Source organism: Aotus nancymaae, unplaced genomic scaffold (genome assembly GCF_030222135.1).
Source record: "Aotus nancymaae isolate 86718 unplaced genomic scaffold, 86718_ANA_hifiasm-v0.15.2.pri h1tg000029l, whole genome shotgun sequence".
Taxonomy (NCBI): domain Eukaryota; kingdom Metazoa; phylum Chordata; class Mammalia; order Primates; family Aotidae; genus Aotus; species Aotus nancymaae.
In genome coordinates, this window is record NW_026988442.1 from 76,057,244 (window position 1) to 76,081,640 (window position 24,397).

At 46.7% G+C, this 24,397-nt stretch overlaps 1 pseudogene; it reads left to right on the plus strand.

Annotated features, from left to right (window-relative positions):
- The window catches only part of LOC105728176 (non-POU domain-containing octamer-binding protein-like), a 77,001-nt pseudogene extending 52,667 nt beyond the window's left edge, over nucleotides 1–24,334 (plus strand).
- Nucleotides 24,335–24,397: the final 63 nt, after the last annotated feature.

A 24,397-nucleotide genomic window follows, 5' to 3' on the forward strand; every position in this document is an offset into this window, starting at 1 on the left:
ATTCATACACACGTCTACATATAGACACATCCATGTATACATATCGCTGTACACACACATCCATATCCACACATTTGTACACATATATCTGTATTTCCATGTCCATATCACATATATCTGTGTATTTCCATATGTCCATATACACATCTACACACATCCATGTACAGATACATCTGTACAGAGATGCACACATATTCGCACACACATATCTGCCCACATGTCGGTGGGGATCAGGGAAACAGCATTAAGTAGTGACAGTCTGGTAATAGCGAGTGTTTTGACATCTTTTGGGTGAACTGACCAGTTAGTGGCTATCAGAGGGGTGTGTCCACAGGTTGGTGGGGCCACCAAAGATGGTATTCGTAGTTGCTCATGGCTTTTCTAAAGGATCTCCTGTGTGGGGCCTTGGAGTGTAGTGAGCTGTCCCTGTGACCCACCTGCCATTGTCTGCACCAGTGACCAACAAAGTTCTGGCTTCGCTGGCCTTCTCAAGGACTTTGGATTGTACTGTAAGAAATGCTAGCGTGCCATCATTTGACATGTCTGGTCACCATGTGGAGATCAGTTACCAGCGGTGGGATGGGAGCTGGGAGAGCCAGGAGGATGTTGCAGTGGGACAGGTGCGATGAGCAGGGTTGGAGTTGGTGCACAGTGGAGGTGACAGATGGGGTTGATTCTACTCACATTCCATAGTGACAGTTGACAGTTCCTGATGGATCCAATGAAGGGGTTGTCAAGGAGAGGAGTCCTTTGTATTTATGCTTGAGTTTTTAACAGTTTTCTAATTTTGAGAACTCTGGAGTTTAAAAAATTGAGGAAAGGCTGGGCACGGTAGCTCACACCTGTAATCCGAGCAATTTGGGAGGCCAAGGCAGGCAGATCATTTGGGCTCAAAAGTTGAGACCAGTTTGGCCAACATGGCAAAACCCTGTCTCTACTAAAAAAAGAAAAATTAGCTGGACACTGTGGTGTGTACCTGTCATCCCAGCTCCTTTGGAGGCTGAGGCAGGAGAATCACTTGAACCTGGGAGGCGAAGGTTGCAGTGAACCAGGATCCCACCACTGCACTCCAGCCTGGGTGACAGAGTGAGACTGTCTCAAGAAAAAACAAAAATTGGGGAAGAATTGGCATAGAAAGCCGTTAGCGCGGCTGTCTCCTGCCCTCTCTCCAGTCCGAGCTTGTGTGGTCATGGCTGGGCTTGCTGGCCAAGACTGTCATTCCAGGTGACACTAAGGCCTTTTCGGGGCTAGAATGACCTGCAGCCATCCATGGTCAGCAAGGCCGAGTGGTTCCAGGCACAGCTGGAGATGAAACTGGTGACAGGCCCTGTCATCCTTACAGGGAACCTCACGTGGCAGGTGGGCAGCAAGCTGGCCTCTCTGCATCACTGAGCCATCTGCTTAGTGACAGGCCCATGTGACAGGTAGATGAGACCCTTTGTGCCTCATCTCCTCCATGGCAAGGCTATGGTGTGGGCCAAATGCCTCCTGATGGTCCTCATCAACTCAGCCTCTCAATATCAACATCTCATCTAAGGACAGATGCAGGCTCATTGTGAGCCCCCAGAACGTCCCCCAACCTCCAACTGACCCCACAAACCTTAAAATAGCAGCTTTTGGGCCGTTTTTATTCTCACCCACAATAAGAAACACACGTAACATTTTGACCTAAAATACACGGGGCATTTAAAACACACACACACACAGGCTGAACAGGTGCTGGCCCTGTGCCAGAGCCAGGGTGATGGCACCTGGGTGTGCCGCTTATGGGTTGTGAAAGATTCCAAGGTAAGGACAGGAGCTGGGGCTGGGGGCACTTGGAGCAGTGGCTGTTGACTACCTCATGTGGGTGTCTGGAAGTCATAATAGCTGGCCCAGATACACCTGTGTGTTCTGGATGACCTTCAGTGTTGCAGAAGCAAAAGCTTCAGAAGGTGACATTTACCCGACAACCCATGATGTGTGGTTAATTCTTCTGTCATCTGTCCTATTTGATTTTGTTTCATTCTACATTTTTTTTTTTTTTTTTGAGACAGTCTCGCACTGTTGCTGGTACTGGATGCAATGGTGGCTCACTGCAGCCTCTGCTGCCTGGGTTCAAGTGATTCTCCTGCCTCAGCCTCCCAAGTAGCTTGGATTACAGGTGCCTGCCACCACACCTGGTTAATTTATTTTCTTTTTGTATTTTTAGTAGAGATAGGGTTTCACTATGTTGGCCAGGCTGGTCTCGAACTCCTGACTTCAGGAAATCTGCCTGCCTTAGCCTCCCAAAGTGCTGGGATTACAGGCATGAGCCACTGCACCCAGCCTCATTCTACTTTATTTTTGGGCCAAGCACAGTGTCCCATGCCTATAATCCCAGCACTTTGGGAAGCCAAGGCAGGAGGATTGCTTGAGCCCAGGAGTTCAAGACCAGCCTGAGCAACATACTGAGACCCCTGTTTCTATAAAAAAATAAAAAAAATTAGCCAATGTAGTGGCACATGCCTATAGTACCAGCCACTTGGGAGGCTGAGGTGGGAGGATCGATTGAGCCTGGGAGGTCAAGGCTGCAGTGAGTCATGATCAGGCCTGTCTGTGGCATGTTGTGCAGGGCACAGGTATTGGCTCTTCAAGGAGCCCCCAGCCCCAAGGCTCTGGGGACTCACCCTTTCACCTGCCTGCTCTCTGTCCCTGCAGCACTGCTGGAAAGGAAGAAGGAGTATGGACAGTTGGTGGTCGCCCTGGGTGCCAAGCTCTTCGTGCCGGCTGCATGCCCTTGGCCTGCTGCAGCAGCAGGGCTGGCTCTGGACCAATGCCCTGAGGATCCAGTACAGCCTCCTGCATAAGGTACCTCATGCCTGGCTGTGGGGCGGGTGGAGGTGGCAGGGCCTGCCCTGTTTCCTGCAGTTGTGGCTCTGCGAGCTAAGATATGCTGTCATCACAGGATTTTCCATTAGTCATTCTGTGGGCTCTGAGTAGGACTTAGTACCTGCTCATTAAAAAAAAAGGGTGTCTGTTGAGGGGACATTCATCTATCTCTTAAGACCTCCCCATGGACAGGTTCTAATGGAGAGTGACAGGTTAAGCAGAGCACAGGGCTGGGGGGACATGGCTGAGGCCAGGCTGGGCTGGGCCTTCCTCCTCCTCTTAGAGCCCTGGTGGAGGGCTGCCTGGCAGAGGAGGGCAGGGGTCCCTTGATCGATCCTCACAGCTTAGGCAAAGCAGCCAGTGCACGAGTGCAGCACCAGCCAGAGGCTGCAGACAGAGAGCAGCCCAGATGGCTCCTACAGGCTGGAGCTGGGCCACGAGCTCCACTGCACACAGATCCCAGCCTTCAGCCACAAGGTGGGTGCCAGACCAGCTGGGATGTCCAGAGAGAGCACCAGAATCAGGCAAGTGGTGATCTGAATACCCTGAGCTCATCCCCAAAGAGATGAACTTGCTCCCAATAGCATAGCCATATAGGAACGGATCCAGGGCTGGCACTTCAGCCCTAGTCTTCTGTCTATTCATCCAGGGGTGCTTGAGCCCAGGAGGCAGAGGTTGCAATGAGCCAGAATGGTGCCACTGTACTCCAGCCTGGGCAACAGAGTGAGATCTTTTCTCTAAAATAAATAATAAATTAAAAAAAAAAAAAAAAAAGGCCAGGTGCAGTGGCTCACACTTGTAATCCCAGCACTTTGGGAGGCTGAGGCAGGTGGATCATGAGGTCAGAAGTTCAAGACCAGCCTGGCCAACATGGTGAAACCCCATCTCTACTAAAAACACAAAAATTAGCCAGGCATAGTGGTGGGTGCCTGTAATCCCAGGTTTTCCGGAAGCTGAGGCAGGAGAATTGCTTGAACTGGAGGTGAGCTATGGGAAGCACTGGGACAAGAGCAGCAACAAGAGGCATCTCTGTGTCAGCCAGACATTCAAGAATGACTCGGGGCCCACCCTGAGCAATCACTTCATGGAAGTGAGCTGGGCCACTGCAGCAGAGCCATGCCCTGAGTCCAGCATGGACGGTGGGAGCTACGGAACGAACCCCTTAGGGCCCTCTGGCCCTGGCCGCAAGGATGCAGGCAGCTGAAACTCAGCCTTGGTGACTTTCCCTTTGGCATCTCCAGCCCCATGTCCCCAGAGGTGAGAAACGCTTGTCACAGTGCCAAGGACTGGAAGGATAGCTTAGGAAACAGAGATTTCCAACCATAAAAATGCATTTTGTAAACAGCAGTTCACGTTTAGTTTTTCCCGGAGGGTGGGTCGTTTTGCTGAGTTAGGAATGACGATGTGCTCGGCAGCTGAACAGGTGGTGGTTCTTCTATAGCACACGTTCCACCTTGTACATTTTTTTTCCCTTTTCACATCCAGTCCTGCAAATGGTGGTGGTGTTTTTTTTTTTTTTTTTTTTTTTTTAAGATGGAATCTCGCAATGGCACCATCTCGGCTCACTGCAACCTCTGCCTCCCATGCTCAAGCGATTCTCCTGTCTCACCCTCCCAAGTAGCTGAGACTACAGGCATGTTGTATTTTTAGTAGAGCGAGGGTTTCACTATCTTGGCCAGGATGGTCTTGATCTCTTGACCTCATGATCCGCCCACCTCAGCCTCCCAGAGTGCTGGGATTATAAGTGCAAGCCACCACGCCGGGCCCAACCTTCTTTTTTCATGGTCTGCTGTCGCATTCTTACAAGGTCTCTAAGCTAATATCCCTTATGCCTACTGCCTAGGTTTCTTCAGTCTTCTGCCTGCTTTGAGTGTACAGCCTTTTTTCTGTGACGCTCACTGCCACAGGGTCGCTTTCTAGTTCCACGATGAGCTCTCTCTGGATGTGTGGTCATTAAATGCTCACAGCAGCTGCCCCAACTGCCCTCCTGGCAGGACTTGGAACTTGTGGCCTCTCCACCATCTGGGGCTAAGACCCTGCCCAGCGCCAGGGTGGGCATCCTTCTGACTGGCTGTTGAATATCACCTCCGCATCCTCTCTGCTGTGCCAGAGTCCCATGGCCACCCAAAGAGCAGTGAATTTGAAGGAGTGCTCCAGGACTTGGCACACAGTGCTGTTCGTGGCTGTGATTGACTACAATGAGAGAAGGTAGGAGTGTCAGCACAGGGAAGGGGGCCCGGGCGGAGTCCAGGGGGAACCAGGGACAGCACCCAGTGTCCACTTCCAGTCCCAGCACCTTCACATGGGATGCACTTGGCTGTCCTAGCACTATGTCACCCAGGGTGTTTAGTGGGGGCTGCCACATTGGCAGGTGCTACATTGCATGGACCACACTGTCAGACTCCTAGGAGGCAAGCAGGGGTTCAGCATAAATCACGTTTGTGCAAACAGTTCAGGTGCAGAGAACCTCATATCACTTCTAGAATTGGGAACCCTCCCTCAATCCAAGTTCCCAGACAGCCTATGAGCAGGCCTTGCAGAGGCGGCTCAGGTTTGCTGTGACAACTTGCCTGCAATCTCCAGTGCCTACTGCTCTATTCCTTCTCCCCCACTCCCCCCACCATCTTAATTCCAGGAATAGGCCCTATCTCCTCAAGGCCTGGGCTGGGCCATTGCCCGTTGCAAGGCCCCTGGCCACATTGAAGGATGCTTACCTGGAGGTGATGCTGCAGCCCCTGGAGGAGGTGTGGTGGGAGTGGGTAGAGGAGGCCATGTGGTGGCTGCAGGCCTGGGTACCCAGGATGCCAGGCAACAGGGTCCCAGGCCCATCAGGATGGCCCTGGGGGCTGTGAAAGGTGCCCTGGAGCTGGTGAGTGAGAACAAGGATGGGGTGTGACTGGCAGGCAAGGATGACCGAGACAGCTCTCACTGTCCCCTCCCTCTCCAGGTGGCCCACTAGATGCTGTCCTAGGCTGAGGCCATGTTCTCATGGGCACTGAAGAGACTCTGCAAATCCCTGCTGGACCTGTACGGCCTCACAGCCAGGTAACGCAGGGTTGGGAGTGGTGCATCCGGCATTCCTGCCACACATCAGGCACGATGTTGAATGCTTCGAAACGCTCTGACTCACTGACTCCTCTGACCGCCCTGCACAGAGGCTTCTTCACTCTCCCTTTCACAGAAGACGAAGCTGAGGTTTCTTCCTCACTCCACAGAGACCTCGTGAGCATGGTCCCAGTGCAGGCAGGATTTCAGGAGCTGCTGCAGAGGTATGCAGTGGGCGAGGCTGACCCCTGCCTTCAGGAAGCTCAGTTTTACTCAGACAGACATGAAGCCCAAGAAATGATCTACAGCAGGGTGTGCACAGCTCCCTGCAGACAGCCTGAGTCACCTCTTAAGCAGGCCATTCCGCTGTCACATTTCCTTGCTTTTGTTTTGTAATCATCATTTTTTTGAGATGGAGTCTCACTCTATCGCCCAGGATGGAGTGCAGTGGTGTGATCTCGGCTCATTGCAACCTCTGCCTCCTGAGTTCAAGCAATTCTCCTGCCTCACCCTTCCGAGTTGCTGGGACTATAGGTGTGTGCACTACTGAACCTGGCTAATTTTTTCCATTTTTAGTAGAGACAGGGTTTTGCCACTCCAGGCTGGTCTCAAACTCCTGACCTTCAGTGATGTAACCCCCTTGGCCTTCCAAAGTCTTGAGATTACACGCATGAGCCGCCATACCTGGCCTGTTCTGTAATCTTTTAAACACACAAAAGCCCTTCTTACTTGCAGGCCGTACAGAAGCCGGCCGCAGGCTGGGTGTGGCCCAACACTCATCATTTACCACCACTCAGTCATACATTAGGTGGCAAATGCTAGAGAAGGAACATTGTTGAGATGGTGGGTGGGGGATCCTATGGTGTGGCCATGGCCAGCTTTGAGAAGGTACAGTTAGAGCAAGAGCCATGGGGCCATCATGGGAAGAGAGCTCCAGGTGGGGGCACCACTGCACAGACACCTGGGAGAGCGATGTGCCTGGCCTGTTTGTTTTTGAGATGGAGTCTCATTCTCTGTCACCCAGGCTAGAGTGCTGTGGTGTGATCTCAGTTCACTGCAACCTCTGCCTCTCAAATTCAAGTGATTCTCCTGCCTCAGCCTTCCAAGTAGCTGAGATTACAGGCATTTGCCACCATATCCAGCCAAGTTTTGTATTTTTAGTAGAGATGGGGTTTCACTATATTAGCCAGGCTGGGCTCAGAATCCTGGGCTCCAGAGACTCGGTGCTGGGATTATGGGCATGAGCCACCATGCCTGGCCTGTCTGAATAGCAAGGTGGTGGGGCTGATGCAACTGGGAGGTCCCAAGGTTGAGGGTGGGGGGAGGACTCTGGCTTCTGCTCTGACCTAGGAAGGATGTGATCACCCTTTCACTTCAAAAGGCCCCTTTGGTCCTGGATAGAAGTGGGGAACCCAGTCTAGAGCAGGGGCCTGGGAACCCAGTATCCTTTTCCCTTACAGGCATGAGGTCCACCAGGAACCAGGCTCCAGGCAGGGGGGCAGCCCCTTCTTCCAATGCTGCTGGCCTTGCAGAACATCTGGACTCTGGCTCTGCCTCTAACTGGGATTCCTCTTTATCGGCTGTGTGCCTCAGTTTCCCCAGCTGTAGAATAGGGACTAAACCCACATCATGGGGAAAAGGCTCCATGTAATACAAGTTCCTGCTCCTGCCACCTTGCGGTCAGAAGTAGGCTGAGGAAGGGAAGAGCTCCCAGGGCAGGGCTTTCGCTTGGTTGAAGAATCACCTGCCTAGTTATTCGCCTACCTGGTGAGTGGGATCTGGTGGAGGTGCCAAAAAATGGATTCAACTGGCAGGGAGGGCATTGAGGCTGCTTCCTGCCCCCAGCTGCAGGGCCTCTGGGCTCCCTAGAAAGTGAGGCCACTTGCCCCTGCAACCCCTCCACTGGCCCATCAGAATGAGCAATGTTCCTCGTCCCACTCCACCCCCATGTGAGCCGAGATCTCCCTGATTATTCAGATCTCACAGGCTTGACCCTAATCTATATATTGAGAAAGTTCCAGTCCTCCCCTCAATTGTAGAAATTTCCTAGGCCTGTTGGTCGGGCACAGTGGCTCATGCCTATAATTCCAGGACTTTGGGCAGATCACTTGAGGTCGGGCGTTAAAGACCAGCCTGGCCAACATGGTGAAACCCTGACTCTACTAAAAATACAAAAATTAGCCGGGCATAGCAGTGAGTGCATGTAGATGCAGCTACTCCAGAGGTTGAGACAGGAGACTCACTTAAACCCAGGAGGCAGAGGTCGCAATGTCAAGATAGTACCAATATACACGAGCCTGGGAAACAGAATGAGATTCTGTCTCAAAAAAACAAAACGATTTCCTACACCTTCCAGCTCCTGTCCTTGGCATCCCCCACATACAAGCCCCATGCTGCCCAAGACCCAGGGGGCAGATCAGGCATGACATCAGACATCTGTCCTCAAACTAGGGCAGCTTGTTTCTGTCCCGGCCTCACCCACCACCTCCACCTTCATGCTGGCCTCTGTCCTCCTCCACCTCATTATAGGACTTCTAGAACAAGGACAGCCCCCTCCCTGAGAGTCACCCCCATGCTCTCCATGGCAGAGCTCTTTCTGTGGACCTGTGAGCTCCCCCTCTGCAGCCAAAGCAAGGCTCGGCCAGGTACAATGACTTGTCCTGTTTGTTGCCTCTAGGAACTACTCGGTGGTGGTGACACTGCCACTGCTGCCTGGGGGGGATGAGCCCCTGGACGTGGCCCGGGTGACCAGCTACCTGGTGGAGGAGAAGCTGCTGTGGCTGCTCCAAGAGCTATCCAGGGCCAACGTGCTGGCTGAGTTCTACCGGCTCAGATGCTGCCTGCTGCAGGGTCCCTGGGAGTGTGAGTCCTGCCCTGGGCTGTGCTGCCCTCCTCCCTGGGAGCCCCCTGCCCCGTGGGCACAGCAGCAGGGCCATGTAGGGGCAGGTACTGTGGGGGCACAGGGAAGCCTGCAGAGGCTCGTGGCATCACGGTGCCAGGCCCAGAGCTTAATGGATTTCCCAAGGTCCTATGGGAATAGGGCTGAGGCTGCACATCCTGCTTTTGTCCAGAACATAAGGCCTGGCCCAGCAGAGTAGTATAGTGGGTGGTTTACGGCTTCAGGCCAGCTCCCACCCTGTGGGCTCTGCTGGAGCAGAAGGCAGACCTCCCATTACAGCTGGAAGGGCACTAATTGAGTTCAGACTCGCAGGTCAGGGGCGACCTGCAGCCAAGGGCGGTGCTGGGATGACCAGCTCTGGGCTCCTGGGGAGCTTGCATGTGGCTCAGGTGAGTCTGCTAACCTCTGTGGACTCTGATTCCTCCACTATGAAATGCAAGTAACCACGTGGCTTGTTCACATGGGTAAGGGGTGTGTACGGTCCTTAACGCATGAGGGAGCCCCTCATGTCCATGGGAGACCCACGGTATCCAGCCTTGGCAAGGAGCAGTTTATCTGTGTGCAACTCACATGGAGGCCTAGGGCTCCCTAGAAGCGTGGGTGTAGTCATGTCTAAGCAGCATGCTGATGTTGTAGAAAACAGCCTGGTCTTCAAATTCTGTGTGTGACCATGGGCTTCTCTGTGCCCCTCAGTTCTGACAGCTGACCACGGGGCTGGTAGTGCCTCCCTTGGGATGCTGGTCCTGGCCATCAGGTGCCTGGCTGTGCACCATAGATGGTGCTTCCCTTCCAAGGGCACAAGCACCCCCAAGGCACAGCTCAGGAGCCACACTGGCTGGACTAGTCAGACCTACTCCTTCACAGGCCATCTCTTCCCTACCCTGAAGAGGGCAGGTCTGCAGGACACTGCTGTCATGTTTGAGGGAGCCATTGGCCATCCACTTAAACAGTCAATGTTTTTTTCCCCCAGTAGCTTCCTTGAGATTAAATGGATGACTTGTATTTTTTTTTTTTTTTTTTTTTACTGGCTCTCACTCTGTTGTCATGGTTGGAGTGCAGTGGTGTGATCTCAGCTCTCTGCACCCTTGACCTCCTGGGTTCAAGTGATTCTTCTGCCTCAGCCCTGCAAAGCACTGGGATGGCTTAGCGCCACTGTGCCTGGCCAATCTGTGAATTTTAAGTGCACGATTCAGGGTGAGCCTGGCCCCTGGGGCACAGAAAGCCCTTTCCCTCATCTAACCTAGGCTCCTCCTCCATTCCACTCCCCAGGGTAGGGACAGTGACTAGGTGGCCCTGATTTCAGGTGGACTTTGCACCATTCCTCAGCCGGTGTGTGCAGGACCCCTGTGGCACCCGGCAGCTCCAGCCTGCCTGCACTCTGGCAGCCGCCTACATCCACCTGTGTGCCTGCAGCTTCGTGCCCCTGGACCGTCCTCCAGTGTGGTAAGCTGCCCCAGACGGCTGGCACTCTGCCCCGTCTGGCATCTGCCTTCCAGCCAGAGGGAAAACCCATCTCTCTCTCTCACCAGGGAGGACAAATAATTGTCATTCAAGTAGCTAAGAGTCAAAACAAAACATTTACGCCTGATACAGCTTGGATGTGTGTCCCCTCCAAATCTCACATTTGTTTTAGGGGTTACATCGCTCATGGATGGCTTAGCACCCTCTAGCACCCTCCGTTTGGTGAAGTGTGAGTTCTTGCTCTATTAGTTCACATGAGAGCAGTTTGTTTATAAGGAGTCTGGCACTTCCTTTCTCTCTTTGCACCCACTCCTGTTTCTGCCATGATTATAAGCTTCCTGAGGCCTTGCCAGAAACCAAGCAGATGCGGGAGATGTGCTTGTATAGCTGTAGAACTGTGAATCAGTTATCTCTCTTATTTATGAACTGCCCAGGCTGGAGCGCAGTGGCACAATTTTGCCTCACTGCAAACTTCCACATCCCAGGTTCAAGCAATACTCCTGCCTCAGCCTCCATAGAAGATGACTTCTGTGAGCAAATGTGTGAGGGGTTGTCCCCACTGCGAGGGTGGACCTCTGATTCAGTTCTAACACTAGCTACCTTGAGATTCTTTAACCAGTGCTGCGTATGATTGCCAGAGCCAAAGCCCTACTAAAAGGACAGAGGCGTCAGTAGCAACAAGAGGAGTGGACTTCCAAGAGCTTCAGATGCCAGAATTAGTGGCTGCCATTCACAGACATTTAAAACTTAATGAATTCAACAGCAGAAGAGAAAATTAACCAATTGGAAAATATGACAAAGGGAGGATGAAATGAGACGATCCAACATGTCTCAAAGAAATTCCAGGCCAGGTGTGGTGGCTCATCCCTGTAATCCCAGCACTTTGGGAGGCCAAGATGAGTGGATCACCTAAGGTCAGGAGTTTAAGACCAGCCTGACCAACATGGTGAAACCCGGTCTCTACTAAAAATACAGAAATTAGCCAGGTGTGGATGTGTGTGCCTGTAATCCCAGCTACTCAGGAGACTGAGGCAGGAGAAATGCTTGAACCCAGGAGGTGGAGGTTGCAGTGAGCCGAGATCTCGTCACTGCACTCTAGCCTGGTGACAGAGTGAGAGTTTGTCTCAAAAAAAAAAAAAAAAATTCCAGAATGAAAACAGAGACAAGACCCAGGACCCTTTAGAGTCAGGAGGCACAATCCCCAATACAATAAATCCATCCATACCTAGACTCATCAAAAGAGAATTGCAGAAAAGGCAAAAAGTCCTAAAAGCTACTGAGGAGGGTGGAAAAAAGGAAGAACATGCTGACAATTGCTTTCCCACCAGCAGCAACAGAAGACAGTGGAGTAAGAGAAAGTAAGTATGCGGTTAGAGTTGATCCCCAGCTCAACTATTACTTAATGAAACAACCTCTCAGCACTGATCTGTCTAGAGATCTCTTTACCACAAATGGACACTTACTCAAGGGACATATCACATGTTCATTTACGTACTGTCTGTGTCTGCTCTCCTGCTACAGTGGCAGAGTATTTGCAAGGGAGACCACGTTCTTGCTCTCTGAAAGACTCAATTAGGAAGATGTAAAGATAAGCTACAGATTGGGAAAAACATTTACAAACCACCTATCAGACCAAGGACTCATATATAAAGAACTCAAAGCTCAAAAGTAGGCCAGGTGCAGTGGCTCACGCTTGTATTCCTAGCACTTGGGGAGGCTGAGGCAAGATGGCTTGAACTCAGGAAGCCAGGGCTACAGTGAGCCATGACTACACTCCTGGCTGCATGGCAGAGTGAGGCCTTGTCTCACAAAACAAAACCTCCAAAGTAAAAAATGGGAAATAAATGCATGAACAATGTTTGCACTCCCAGCGATAGAGAAACAAGGTAGTGCTACACACCTGAGCTCCAGTGAGTTCCAGCATGGGTTGGTGAGTTCCAGGAACTCTGCAGCATAATGCATTAGTTGAACATCCAAATGGCCAGGTCGTGATTTCAGCATCCACTTATGAGTGCACTAGAAAAAGCACTGTCCTAGTACCAAAAAGGTGGTGGCTGCTGAGAATAAAGCTAGGCTTAGAGGCAGGAATCAAGGTCATGGTCTACCAAACAGATCCTCTCTTGGGAAGCAGTCTTGAACTCATGAAGTGCCAAGACAGGAGGTGGTGTGGCTCCACGGGAAGCTTGCAGAATCTGGGAATCAAGCAGAAGCACTGATTGTTCTGACAGTGTAAATACAAAACTGTCAGCTACTACAGCGATTAACAGAACATCTGGGAGGACAGGCAACTCAGAAGATTTATAGCCACAGGGTAACAATGGACTATTATCTGCAGTTAAAGTCCTCTCCCTTCCTCTTTGGGTTTTTTTATTTTTTATTTTTTGAGACAGAATCTTGCTATGTCACCCAGGCTGGAGTGCAGTGGCACAATCTCGGCTCACTGCAACCTCTGCCTCCCAGGTTCCAGCAATTCTCCTGCCTCAGCCTCCTGAGTAGCTGGGATTACAGTCACGTGCCACCATGCCCAACTAATTTTTTTGTGTTTTTAGTAGAGATGGGGTTGCACCATGTTGGCCAGGATGGCCTCAAACGTCGGACCTCATGATCCACCTGCTTCGGCCTCCCAAAGTGCTGGGATTACAGGTGTGAGCCACCGCATCCGGCCAGGTTTATTTATTTTACTCAACTGCTGAATTCTTCCCCTCTCTTGGACACCAGTGAAGTATTTAAGAAAAGCAGTCACCGGTCGCTATTACTCCGAGGAGAGATCAGTTGGTAGAGGAGAAATCAAGGTTAGAGAGGACTGGGAGGCACTTTGCTGCCTTCAATCGAAGTTGAGGGTGCAAAAATGCAGAGTAATAAAACTTTCAACTTGGAGAAGCAAAACCATACTCCAAGAAAGCATCATCAACATCACCACCAGCAGCAGCACCACCACCGCCAATACCTGCAAATGGGCAACAGGCCAGCAGCCAAAATGAAGGCTTGACTATCGACCTGAAGAATTTTAGGAAACCAGGAGACAAGACCTTCACCCAATGAAGCCATCTCTTTGTGGGAAATCTTCCTCCTGACATCACGGAGGAAGAAATGAGGAAACTATTTGAGAAATACAGAAAGGCAGGCGACGTCTTCATTCGTAAGGATAAAGGATTTGGCTTTATCCACTTGGAAACACGAACCCTGGCAGAGATTGCCAAAGTGGAGGTGGACAATATGCCACTCTGTGGAAAGCAGCTGTGTGTGCGCTTTGCCTGCCATAGTGCCTCCTTTACAGTCCGAAACCTTCCTCAGTATGTGTCCAAAGAACTGCTGGAAGAAGCTTTTTCTGTGTTTGGCCAGGTGGAGAGGGCTGTAGTGATTGTGGATAGAGGAAGGCCCTTGGGAAAAGGCACTGTTGAGTTCTCAGGGAAGCCAGCTGCTCGGAAAGCTCTGGACAGATGCAGTGAAGGCTCCTTCCTGCTAACCACATTTCCTTGTCCTGTGACTGTGGAGCCCATGGACCAGTTAGATGATGAAGAGGGACTTCCAGAAAGCTGGTTATATAGAACCAGCAATTTCACAAGGAACGAGAGCAGCCACCCAGATTTGCACAGCCTGGCTCCTTCGAGTATGAGTATGCCATGCGCTGGAAGGCACTCATTGAGATGGAGAAGCAGCAGCAGGACCAAGTGAACCACATCAAGGAGGCTCATGAGAAGCTAGAGATGGAGATGTAGGCTGCACACCATGAGCACCAGGTCATGCTAATGAGACAGGATTTGATGAGGCGCCAAGAAGAACTTCGGAGGATGGAAGAGCTGCATAACCAAGAGGTGCAAAAACGAAAGCAGCTGGAGCTCAGGCAGGAGGAAGAGCGCAGGCGCCATGAAGAAGACATGCGGCGACGGCAGGAAGGATTCAAGGGAACCTTCCCTGATGCAACAGAGCAGGAGATTTGGGTGGGTCACATGGCTATGGGAGGTGCTGTGGGCCTAAACAACAGAGGTGCCATGCCCCCTGCTCCTGTGCCAGCTGGTACCCCAGCTCCTCCAGGACCTGCCACCATGATGCCAGATGGAACTTTGGGATTGACCCCAACAACTGAACACTTTGGTCAGGCTACTACAATGGAAGGAATTGGGGCAATTGGTGGAACTCTTCCTGCATTCAACCATGCAGCTCCTGGAGCTGAATTCACTCCAAATAAACGTCGCTGATACTAATAAAGTTACAGTGTCTAGTTTCTCAAAACCCTTAAAAGAAGGACCCTTTTTGGACTAGTCAGAATTCTACCCTGGAAAAGTGTTAGGGATTCCTTCCAATAGTTAGATCTACCCTACCTGTACTATAGGGAGTATGCTGGGGCAGAGGGCAAGGGAGGGGTGGTATAAACAAATCATGTGTGATATAATGTTTAATCAGTTCTGTGTGGTGCATTCCTGAAGTCTCAAATGTGACTGTTGAGCACCTGGGGAAATCATGGCAAAGTGGATCCAGTTAGAGCTCATTAATCTTGATCATTCCGGGTTTTTTGTTTTTGTTTTGTCCATCTTGTTTCATTTGCTTCCCACCCACCCAGAGATAGAGTCTCTCTGTCACCCAGGCTGGAGTGCAGTGGTGCGATCTTGTCTCATTGCAACCTCTGCCTCCCGAGTTCGTTTGTCCAGGCTGGTCTTGAACTCCTGATCTCATGATCCACCTTCCTCAGCCTCCGAAAGTGCTGAGATTACAGGCACAAGCTACTGTGCCCAGCCTCATTTGCTTTCTTATCCTTAACACTCCCCCAGCCCCAGAGAAACTGCCACATACACCACAAAAACCAAACATCCCCCAATGACCTTAGCCCCATTGCTCCATTCACTCCCAGGTGAGAATTCGGGCAGTCCACAAAGGTCACAGGCAATGAACATACAGTTGTGTTATATCCCATATATTACTACTTCATGTCCTAAAGAAGACATTTTCTCTTAGAGATTGACATTTTAGTATATCTTTAAACAAAAAAAAAAAATCCTGTGTTAACTTGCCTCCATATTTTTCTTGGGTGAGGATGCCCAGGAATGACCCTTTTGTGTCTATGATGTTACTGTTCACAGCTTTTCTTGACAGGCCTAGTACAATCTTGGGAACAGGGTTGCTGTATACTGAAAGTCTGACAGTAGCTCTTAGATTCTTCTATCTTAGGTAGATACACTGTGCATTTTTTTCCATCAGTGTACCGTTTGATTTGTCTGATAAATTTGGAGTTTTTCTGAGAAATGGAGCAGTAATGCAGCATCAACTTATTAAAATATATTTTAAGCCTTTTAAAAAAGCAGTCACCGATTACAGTTACATTTTGAAGGACAAATTAAAAGGTGGTTATAAGTTACAACATAAAGGCCTCGTATGAACTCTCATAAGAAAAAGAAGAAATTAAGACACTTTTTATTATCTGAGACAGGGTCTTGTTCTGTCCTCCAGGCTGGAGTACAGTGATGCAGCCTCCCAAGTAGTTGGGATTACAGGCGTCCACCACCACGTTTTTGTATTTTTAGTAGAGACGGAGTTTCACCATGTTGGCCAGGCTGGTCTCGAACTCCTGACCTCATGTGATCCTCCCACCTCGCACCTGGCCAGAGAAATTAAGACATTCTCAGATAAACAAAAGCTGAGAGAGTTCATTACATTGGGACCTACCCTGCAAGAAACGCTACAGAGAATCCTTCAAGTCAAAACAAAAAGATGCTAGGTGGACATTTGAAGCCACATATAAAGACCTGTATTATTGGAATTTTGATTCATATCTCTGATTTTAATTTATTGGATTTAAAAGAGATGTGTAACCATAAGTCTATGTTAAATATATAATCTACAAAAAAAAAAAAATTAGGCATGGTGGCATGCACCCGTAGTCTCAGCTATGGAGGATCGCTTGAATCCAGGGGCTTGAGGTTACAATGAGCAATGACAGTGCCTCTGCACTCCAGCCTGGGTGACAGTGAGACCCTTTCTCTAAAATATAGATATACTTTGTAACATAAACAACATAGGATGGGGCAGAGCTGTCAAGGAGTAGGGTATTTGTATGTGATTGAACTTACTAGTTTAAAATCGATTGCTACAACTTCAGGATGTTTTATGTAATACGCATGGTAATTACAAAGAAAATATCTACAGAATGTACACAAAAGGAAATGAGAAGGGATTCTAAGCATGTCACACAAAAAAATCAATTAACATAAAGGAAGGCAGAAGGAAGGAAATGAGAGAGAAAACAAACCATAAGCCATGCAGAAAACAATTCACAGAGTGGCACTGGGAGACCCCATAAATGGTGTGCTGGAGTCCTCCCAGAGGAACTGCTCACTGAGTCCTTGGCTGTGGGCCTCATGGCACAGTCACCTACCAGGGCAGTGAGTTTTGTCAGATGATAGTCTTTAAAAATGCAAATGAATTCTACAATCAGAAGACTGTAAGAGACTTACACATTGGTTGAAAGTGAAAGGATGAAAAAAGATATTCCATGCAAATGGTAACCAAAAAAAAGGAGGAGAAGCTAGACTAATATCAGACTAAATAGATTTAAGGTCAAAAGCTGTTTTAAGAGATAATAACAGTCAATTCACCAAAAATATGTAACAGTTATAAATGTGCATGCAGCGCACCTCAGAGCTCCTAAATATATAAAGCAAACGCTGACAGAATGAAAGGAGAAACAGGTAGTTCTACGATAACAGTAGGTGACTTCATGTCATTTTTTTTTTTTTTTTTTTTTGAGACAGAATCTGACTCCATTGCCTAGGCTGTAGTGCAGTGGAGTGATACAGGTCACTGCAACCTCCTGGATTCAAGTGATTCCTGTGCCCCAGCCTCAGAGTAGTGGGGATTACAGGTGTATGCCACCATGCCTGGCTATTTTTAGTAGAGACAGGGTTTCACCATGTTGGCCAGGCTGGTCTCAAACTCCTGACCTCAAGTGATCCACCTGCCTTGGCCTCTCAAAGTGCTGGGATTACAGGCATGAGCCACTGTGCTTGGCCCAATAACTCACTTTCAATAATGGATACAACACCCAAACAGAAGATCAAGAAGGAAACAGAGGTCTTGAACAATACCACAGATGAATTGGACCTACCAGACATAAGTTCACCCAGCAGCAGAATACACATTCTTCAAAGTACATGTGGAGTATGCTCTGGGAAAGATCATATATGAGGCCTCAAAGCAAGATTTAATACATTTTAAATGACTGAAATCATAATAGCAGAAGGAAAACCAGAATATTCACAAATCTATGGGAACTAAACAACATACTACAAAACTATGGATCAAAGAAAAATAAGGAAAATTAGGAAGTATTTTGAGACAAAATGTATCAAATCTTATGGGATGCAGCAAAAACAGTGCTATGAGGGAAATTTATAGCTGTACATAATTACATTAAAGAAAACTGGCCAGGGGCGGTTGCTCACACCTGTAATCAGACGTGGTGGCAAGCACCTGTAATCCCAGCTATTTGGGAGGCTGAGGCAGCCGAATCACTTGAACCTATGAAGGAGGAGGTTGCAGTAGGCTGAGATTGCACCACTGCATTCCAGCCTAGGCGACACAGCTAGACTCCATTTCCCTCAACACCCTTCCCCGCCACACACAGAAAAAGCAGCCAGCTACTTGGAAGGCTGAAGCCAGGAGATTGCTTGAGCCCAGGAGTTTGAGACTAATTCAGCAAGTGGCAAGACCCTCGGTCAAATAAAAGAAAAAGGGAAAGCTCTCAAACCAAAATCCTAACTTTGTACCTTAAATTAATAGAAAAAGAACAGCCTAAACCCAAAGCTAGGAGAAGGAAGGAAATAACAAAGGTTAGAACAGAAATAAATGAAATAGAAGATGAAAAAACTGACCTATAACTACTAAGGAGATTGAATCAGTGACCAAAAACTTGAATGAAAAGTACAAGAACAGATGGCTTCATGAGTGACTTGTACCAAACATTTACAAAACCAATACCAATCCTGCTCATCTTCCAAAATACTGAGGAAAGAATACCTCCAAACTCATTCTATGAGGCCACATTACTGATACCAAAGGCAGACAAAGCAGAAGAAAACACACCACTATCCCTCATCAATACAGATGCAAAAGTGCTCGAGAAAATACTAATAAGGAGAATTCAACAGCGTCATAGAAGAATTATACAACATGATCAAGTGAGATTTATTCCTGGAATGCAAAGGTGGTTACCATAAAAACATCATTGAAAGATATCACATTAACAGAATGAAGGAAAGAAAACACATGACAATTGTTTCAATTAGTACAGAAAAAGCATTCAATGAAGTTTAATATCCTTTCATGATTAAAAACATACTGTCTAGAAATCTAAACAACCTCAACATAATAAAGGTCATATGAACAACCTCCAGCTAATATCATTCTCAATGATGAGAGACAAAGTTTTCCAAGACGAGGAATTAAACAATTATGCCTGCTTTCATAATACTGGAAATCCTAGCCAGAACTATTAAGAAAGAATGGAAAAAGAAAAGGCATCCAAATTGGAAAGGAAGAAGTAAAATTTTCTGTTAACAAATGACATGATCTCCTTTGTAGAAAATCCTGAAGACTGCACAATATAAACTGTTAGAACTAATAATCTGTCCAAGTTTCAGGATTACAAAATCAACATACAAAAGTCAGTTGCATTTCTACACATTAACAGTCAACGATCCAAGAAGGAAATGAAGTAAACAGTTTCTGCTGGGCTTGGTTGTGGATGCCTATAGTCTCAGCTACTTGGGAGGCTGAGGCAGGAGAATTGCTTGAGCCTGGGAGGTCAATGCTGTCAGTTTTTATAATGATTATGCCTGTGAATAGCCACTATACTCCAGCCTGGACAACATAGTGAGACACTATCTAAAGTCAGTTTACAACAGCATCAAAAAGAATAAAATAGAAATAAACTTAACGAGGAGGCAAAGACTTTGGCAGGATTTAAAGTTCGAGAGATTGGTTGTGTAACAAATGTAAAGTCGCCTCGTATTTATAGATTGATTATAAGGCTTAGTTTCATTAAGATGTCAATATGAAGCAGGGCGCAGTGGCTCATGCCTGTAATCCCAGCACTTTGGGAGGCCGAGGCGGGTGGATCACGAGGTCAAGAGATCGAGACCATCCCGGTCAACATGGTGAAACCCTGTCTCTACTAAAAATACAAAAAATTAGCTGGGCGGGCTGGGCGCGGTGGCTCACGCCTGCAATCCCATCACTTTCGGAGGCTGAGGCGGGTGGATCACGAGGTTGTGAGATCGAGACCATGTCGTCTCTACTAAAAATACAAAAAATTAGCTGGGCAGGGTGGTGCGTGCCTGTAATCCCAGCTACTCAGGAGGCTGAGGCAGGAGAATTGCCTGAACCCAGAAGGCGGAGGTTGCGGTGAGCTGAGATCGCGCCATTGCACTCCAGCCTGGGTTGCACTCCAGCCTGGGTAACAAGAGCAAAACTCCGTCTCCAAAAAAAAAATAAATAAAAACATGCAAATCAAATTCTGAAGTTTCTACTGTCTACTGGCTGTATCAGCTGGGACTCAGGTCAGATATAGACAGGTCACTGATGCTGACTGAAAATCATCTATATTTTACTCTTCTTTTTATTCGCAATGCTTTCAGGAAAAAAAAGTTTGATTAAAATTTTTCTCATCATTCTACTCAAAGTACCACAGGCTCTTTATTCTATCAAATGAAATTCTTACTCTGAAAAATACAATGGAATTCTTTAAAGATAAAATGTGCAACCTCCAAATAGAATCTTGAGTCCTGCCCTATTCCGTGAACTCCAGATTCACATCTTCAATGTTCTTTACATCTTCAATGTTCTTCACATTTCTACTTTAAAGTCTAGCCAGCATCTGAACCATAACACAGTTGAAAGGACTATCTTTTACATCCACCCTTTCTCATATTCCAACAGCCGTTTCTCTTCCAGGCTGCTGTAAAATGCTGTCACACTTACCTTCCACTGAGCTGTTAACACTTAAACTGTCCATGGGTGGCAAAGCTAAAACAGCACCAATTATAACACTCCTTCTGGGGCCTCAGGGCCTGCACAGAGTTTTGCTCCTCCTGGCACCCAAAAGCACTCACCCCAGCTCCTGCACCTGCTTACCTGCATGTTTCCTCCCACGACGGGTTAAGCACAGGCGGTTCTAGTGAGTGGAGTCTGCCCCTGCCAGCGCTTAAGTGGCCAGCTACTTCCAGCACCCACACCTCAGTTCCCACCAGCAAAGGGGTCAGGGAAATTATCCTGCTTCACTATCTCAGTCAGGTGACCAAATCAACATCAACAGTGATCGATCACATTGAAAGTACACATCCTTTGTATGATGTGATGAAAAGGACATTTCATCTTTTTGGTCTTCCTCCCAGACATCCATAAACCCAGATGTATCATGAGAAACACATTTGATAAATCCCACCTGAGGGACATTCTACAAAATGCGTGACCAGTAGTCCTCAAAGCTGACAAGGTCACCAAAAAAAAAAAAAAAAAAAAAAGGAAAGTCTGAGAAACTGCCACAGTCTAAAGGAAGCTAAGGAGACACAATGACTAAATGTAATATGGTAACCTGCATAAGATCCAGGAACACAAAAAGGACCTTGTTATAAACTGAATGTTTGTGGCCTCCCCAGAATCCGCGTATGTTGACGCTTTAACCCCGAATGTAATAGTATCTGGAGCTGGAGCATTTGGGAGGTAATCAGCATTAGATGAAGTCATGAGGGCAGGGCCCTGGTCTGATGGGATTAGTGCTCTTATAAAGAGACACAGAGAGCTTGTTCTTTCTCTCTTTTGGTGAGAACACAGCTAGGGAAGGGGACTGTGCCGTGTGCAAGTGAGGAAGCGAGGCCTCACTGGAACCCAACCATCCTGGCACCCGATCTCAGACACTCAGCCTCCGGAATTTTGTTATGGCAGCTAACTAATACAGACCTTAAGTAAAAACTAAAGAAATCAATCATGTATAGAATTTAGTCAATAATAATGTATCAATATTACTTCACTAATTGTGACAAATGACCACAATAACGTAACACATTAACAATAGGAAAACTGCATGTAAGTTATTTGGAAACTCTACTATTTTCACAACTTTCTGTAAATTTAAGACTCTTCTAAAATACAAAGCATATTTCTAAAAATCTGATGTCTTCCTATCATATTTTTATTAAGCCAAAGGCCTCCCAATCTCTTTGACTCATCATCTAATACTTACGCCTTGTTTACTCTGGTGTACCATGTTCACCTTTACAAGGGTTACACAGTATGAGTTACATACATGGACACGTTTGTCGAAATTAATCAAACTGCACACTTAAGATCTATGTATTTCTCTATATATGTTATACTTCAATTACAATTGTTTTAAAATATATGATTGCCAAATGAATACTCTAATGACCTAAAAAGTACCCTTGAATTTGGTGGCTGAAAACACTAACATTTCATTTGCTCTGGAATCTGCAATTTGGACATGGTTCCGCATGGACACCTCATTACTTCTCTATTTGCCAGTAGCCAGGGACTGGTATTATCTAAAGGCTCACTCACTCACATGTCAGATGGTGAATGCTGGCTGTCACCTGAGACTTTAGCTAGGCCTGTAGGTTCAAGCACCAACACAAGGCATCTTTATATGCCCCGAGATTCCTCATGATATGGTGGCTGTGTTACAAAAACTTTATATTCAGTGTGACTCTAATTCTGTTTCAATATACACACACATTCTAAAAGAAATTAACAGTTTTCCCTGGAGTGAAGGAAAATGAGTGATTTTTAAACTTTCTTAGTTATACATTTTTATTTTATAAATTTTATACCATAAAGATGTATTACTTTATAAATCAGATAAAAAAAATTCAGTTCCCTATTAGTGTACATAATACATTAGTGTAAACACAAATGAAATTGAAAATGTCAAACATATTTACATTACTAAAAAAAAAGAATCCACTCACAAATAGCAAAAACATTATGAAATACTTCATTCATTCTGCCTTACTTCCCCTCCCTTCCCATCACCAGACAGAGTGGAATGCAATCCGCTCACACTGCAACCTCCGCCTCCCAAGTTCAGGCGATTCTCCTGCCTCAGCCTCCTGAGTAGCTGGGATTACAGGCGTGTGCCACCATGCCCGGCTAATTTTTGTATTTCTAGTAAAGATGGAATTTCACCATTTTCGTCAGGCTAGTCTTGAACTCCTGACCTCAGGTGGCTCACCTCCCCCAGCCTCCCAAAGTGCTGGGATTACAGGCGTAAGCCACCTCACCCAGCCCACCTTACTTTTCAAGTAACAAACGAACAGAACATCAGCACATCAGAAACTAACAAAAAACACAAAAATGTTCAATGATACCTGGTGTCTTCTAAATCGCACATCTGGCCCTTTTCATGGCACAGCTCTCGCTTAGTCCAATTCCTTCCTCAAAACCTCCTCTCCATATTTTCCTTTAATCAAAACCACCTACTAAACATTACCCTAGAAATAAAATCATCTGGAAAGCAAGGCCTACAAAGGCAAACCTCAGATGCTAGATACTTCCTATCTTACAGCATGGTGTAACCTCACTTGATAATAGATTCTGTATTTTTATTAAGATTTGAGGCCTACTGAACAAATACTATGGCTACCTCAAGGTCACTCTGGAATTCTCAGTAATGATTAAACAATACAGGAGTCTACAGCAAGATCCTTCCCTGGCCTCAGCCTTATTGCAAAACACTCCCTCCTTTCTGCTACCTGGCCCTGCAAGGCACATTGTTACATTCCATATGGACCAATAATTTCTATCATCTCATCAAACCTACACTTACTCTAGTAAAAAGTTAACTGTTTTTGTTACACTCAAGTGCTTTTCTTCATCTGACATTAAACAACTACTACAATTTTCTAATTTTCCAAAACACTGTTAATTTGCACATACCAAATTAACATGCTTATAAGTTATATTTCTGCACTTTTCACTTCCTGATTGGTCTTTTTCCTATTGATTCACACTATTTGATTACAATAAATTCCTAAGCTTTTTCTCAACCTGGACTATTTACATTAAAAAAAGTCCTGTGTTCTCTAAAATGCTCAATTTTAAAATGATAGCTAAATGATTTTATTCATCCAATTTTACAATATGAGTTTTTAGTTATTCCAAGAACTTCATCAACAAGCAAATCAATTCTTAGGTGCTTCAAACAAACAATTATCAGTATGAAAAGTTAAGGCTTGTGTGGTATTAATCAAATATTCTCAAGACTTGTTCAAATAGAAAACAACTGTAAATATACTCATGTGTTGCTTAATAATGGGGGTACATTCTTAAAAATGCATCATTAGGCAATTCACTGTGGACATCACACAGTGGACTTATACTAACCTAGACAGTCTAGCCTACTACACGTGCGCCTAGATGGTACAGTCTATTACTCCTAGGTTACAAACCTATACAGCAGCTTACTGTACTGAATACTATAGTACGTGTGTATCTAAACATAGAAAAGGTACTGCAAAAATATTGCATAAAAGATAAAAAATGGCATATTTATATAGGGCACTCACCATAAATGGAGACTGCAGGACTAAAAGTTGTGCGTAGTGGGTGGTGAATGAATGTTAAGGTCTAAGACATTGCTGTACTCCACCATTGACTTTATAAATATTTTATCCTTAGGCTACACTGAAAAGTTCTCCTTTCTTCAGTTAACCTTGGCTTACTGTAACTCTTCTTATTTTACAAACTTTTAAACTCTTCTATAATTGCACAGAGCTTAACACACACATTGTACATCTGTACAAAATATTCTTTCCTTATATCCTAATTCTATAAGCTTTGTTCTGTTTTTAATTTTAAAACTTTTTGTTAAAAACTAAGACACAAACACCCACTAGCCTAGGCCTACACAGGGTCCAGATCATTCACATCACTGTCTTCCACCTCCAATCTCGTCCCACTGAAAGGTTTTTAGGGGCAATAACACTCATGTAGCTGTCACCTGCTATTATGACAGTGCCATCTTCTGGAATATTTCCTGAAAGACCCGCCTCAGGCTGTTATATAGTTAACTTTTCTTTTTTTTTTTTTTTTTTGAGACGGAGTTTCACTCTTGTTACCCAGGCTGGAGTGCAATGG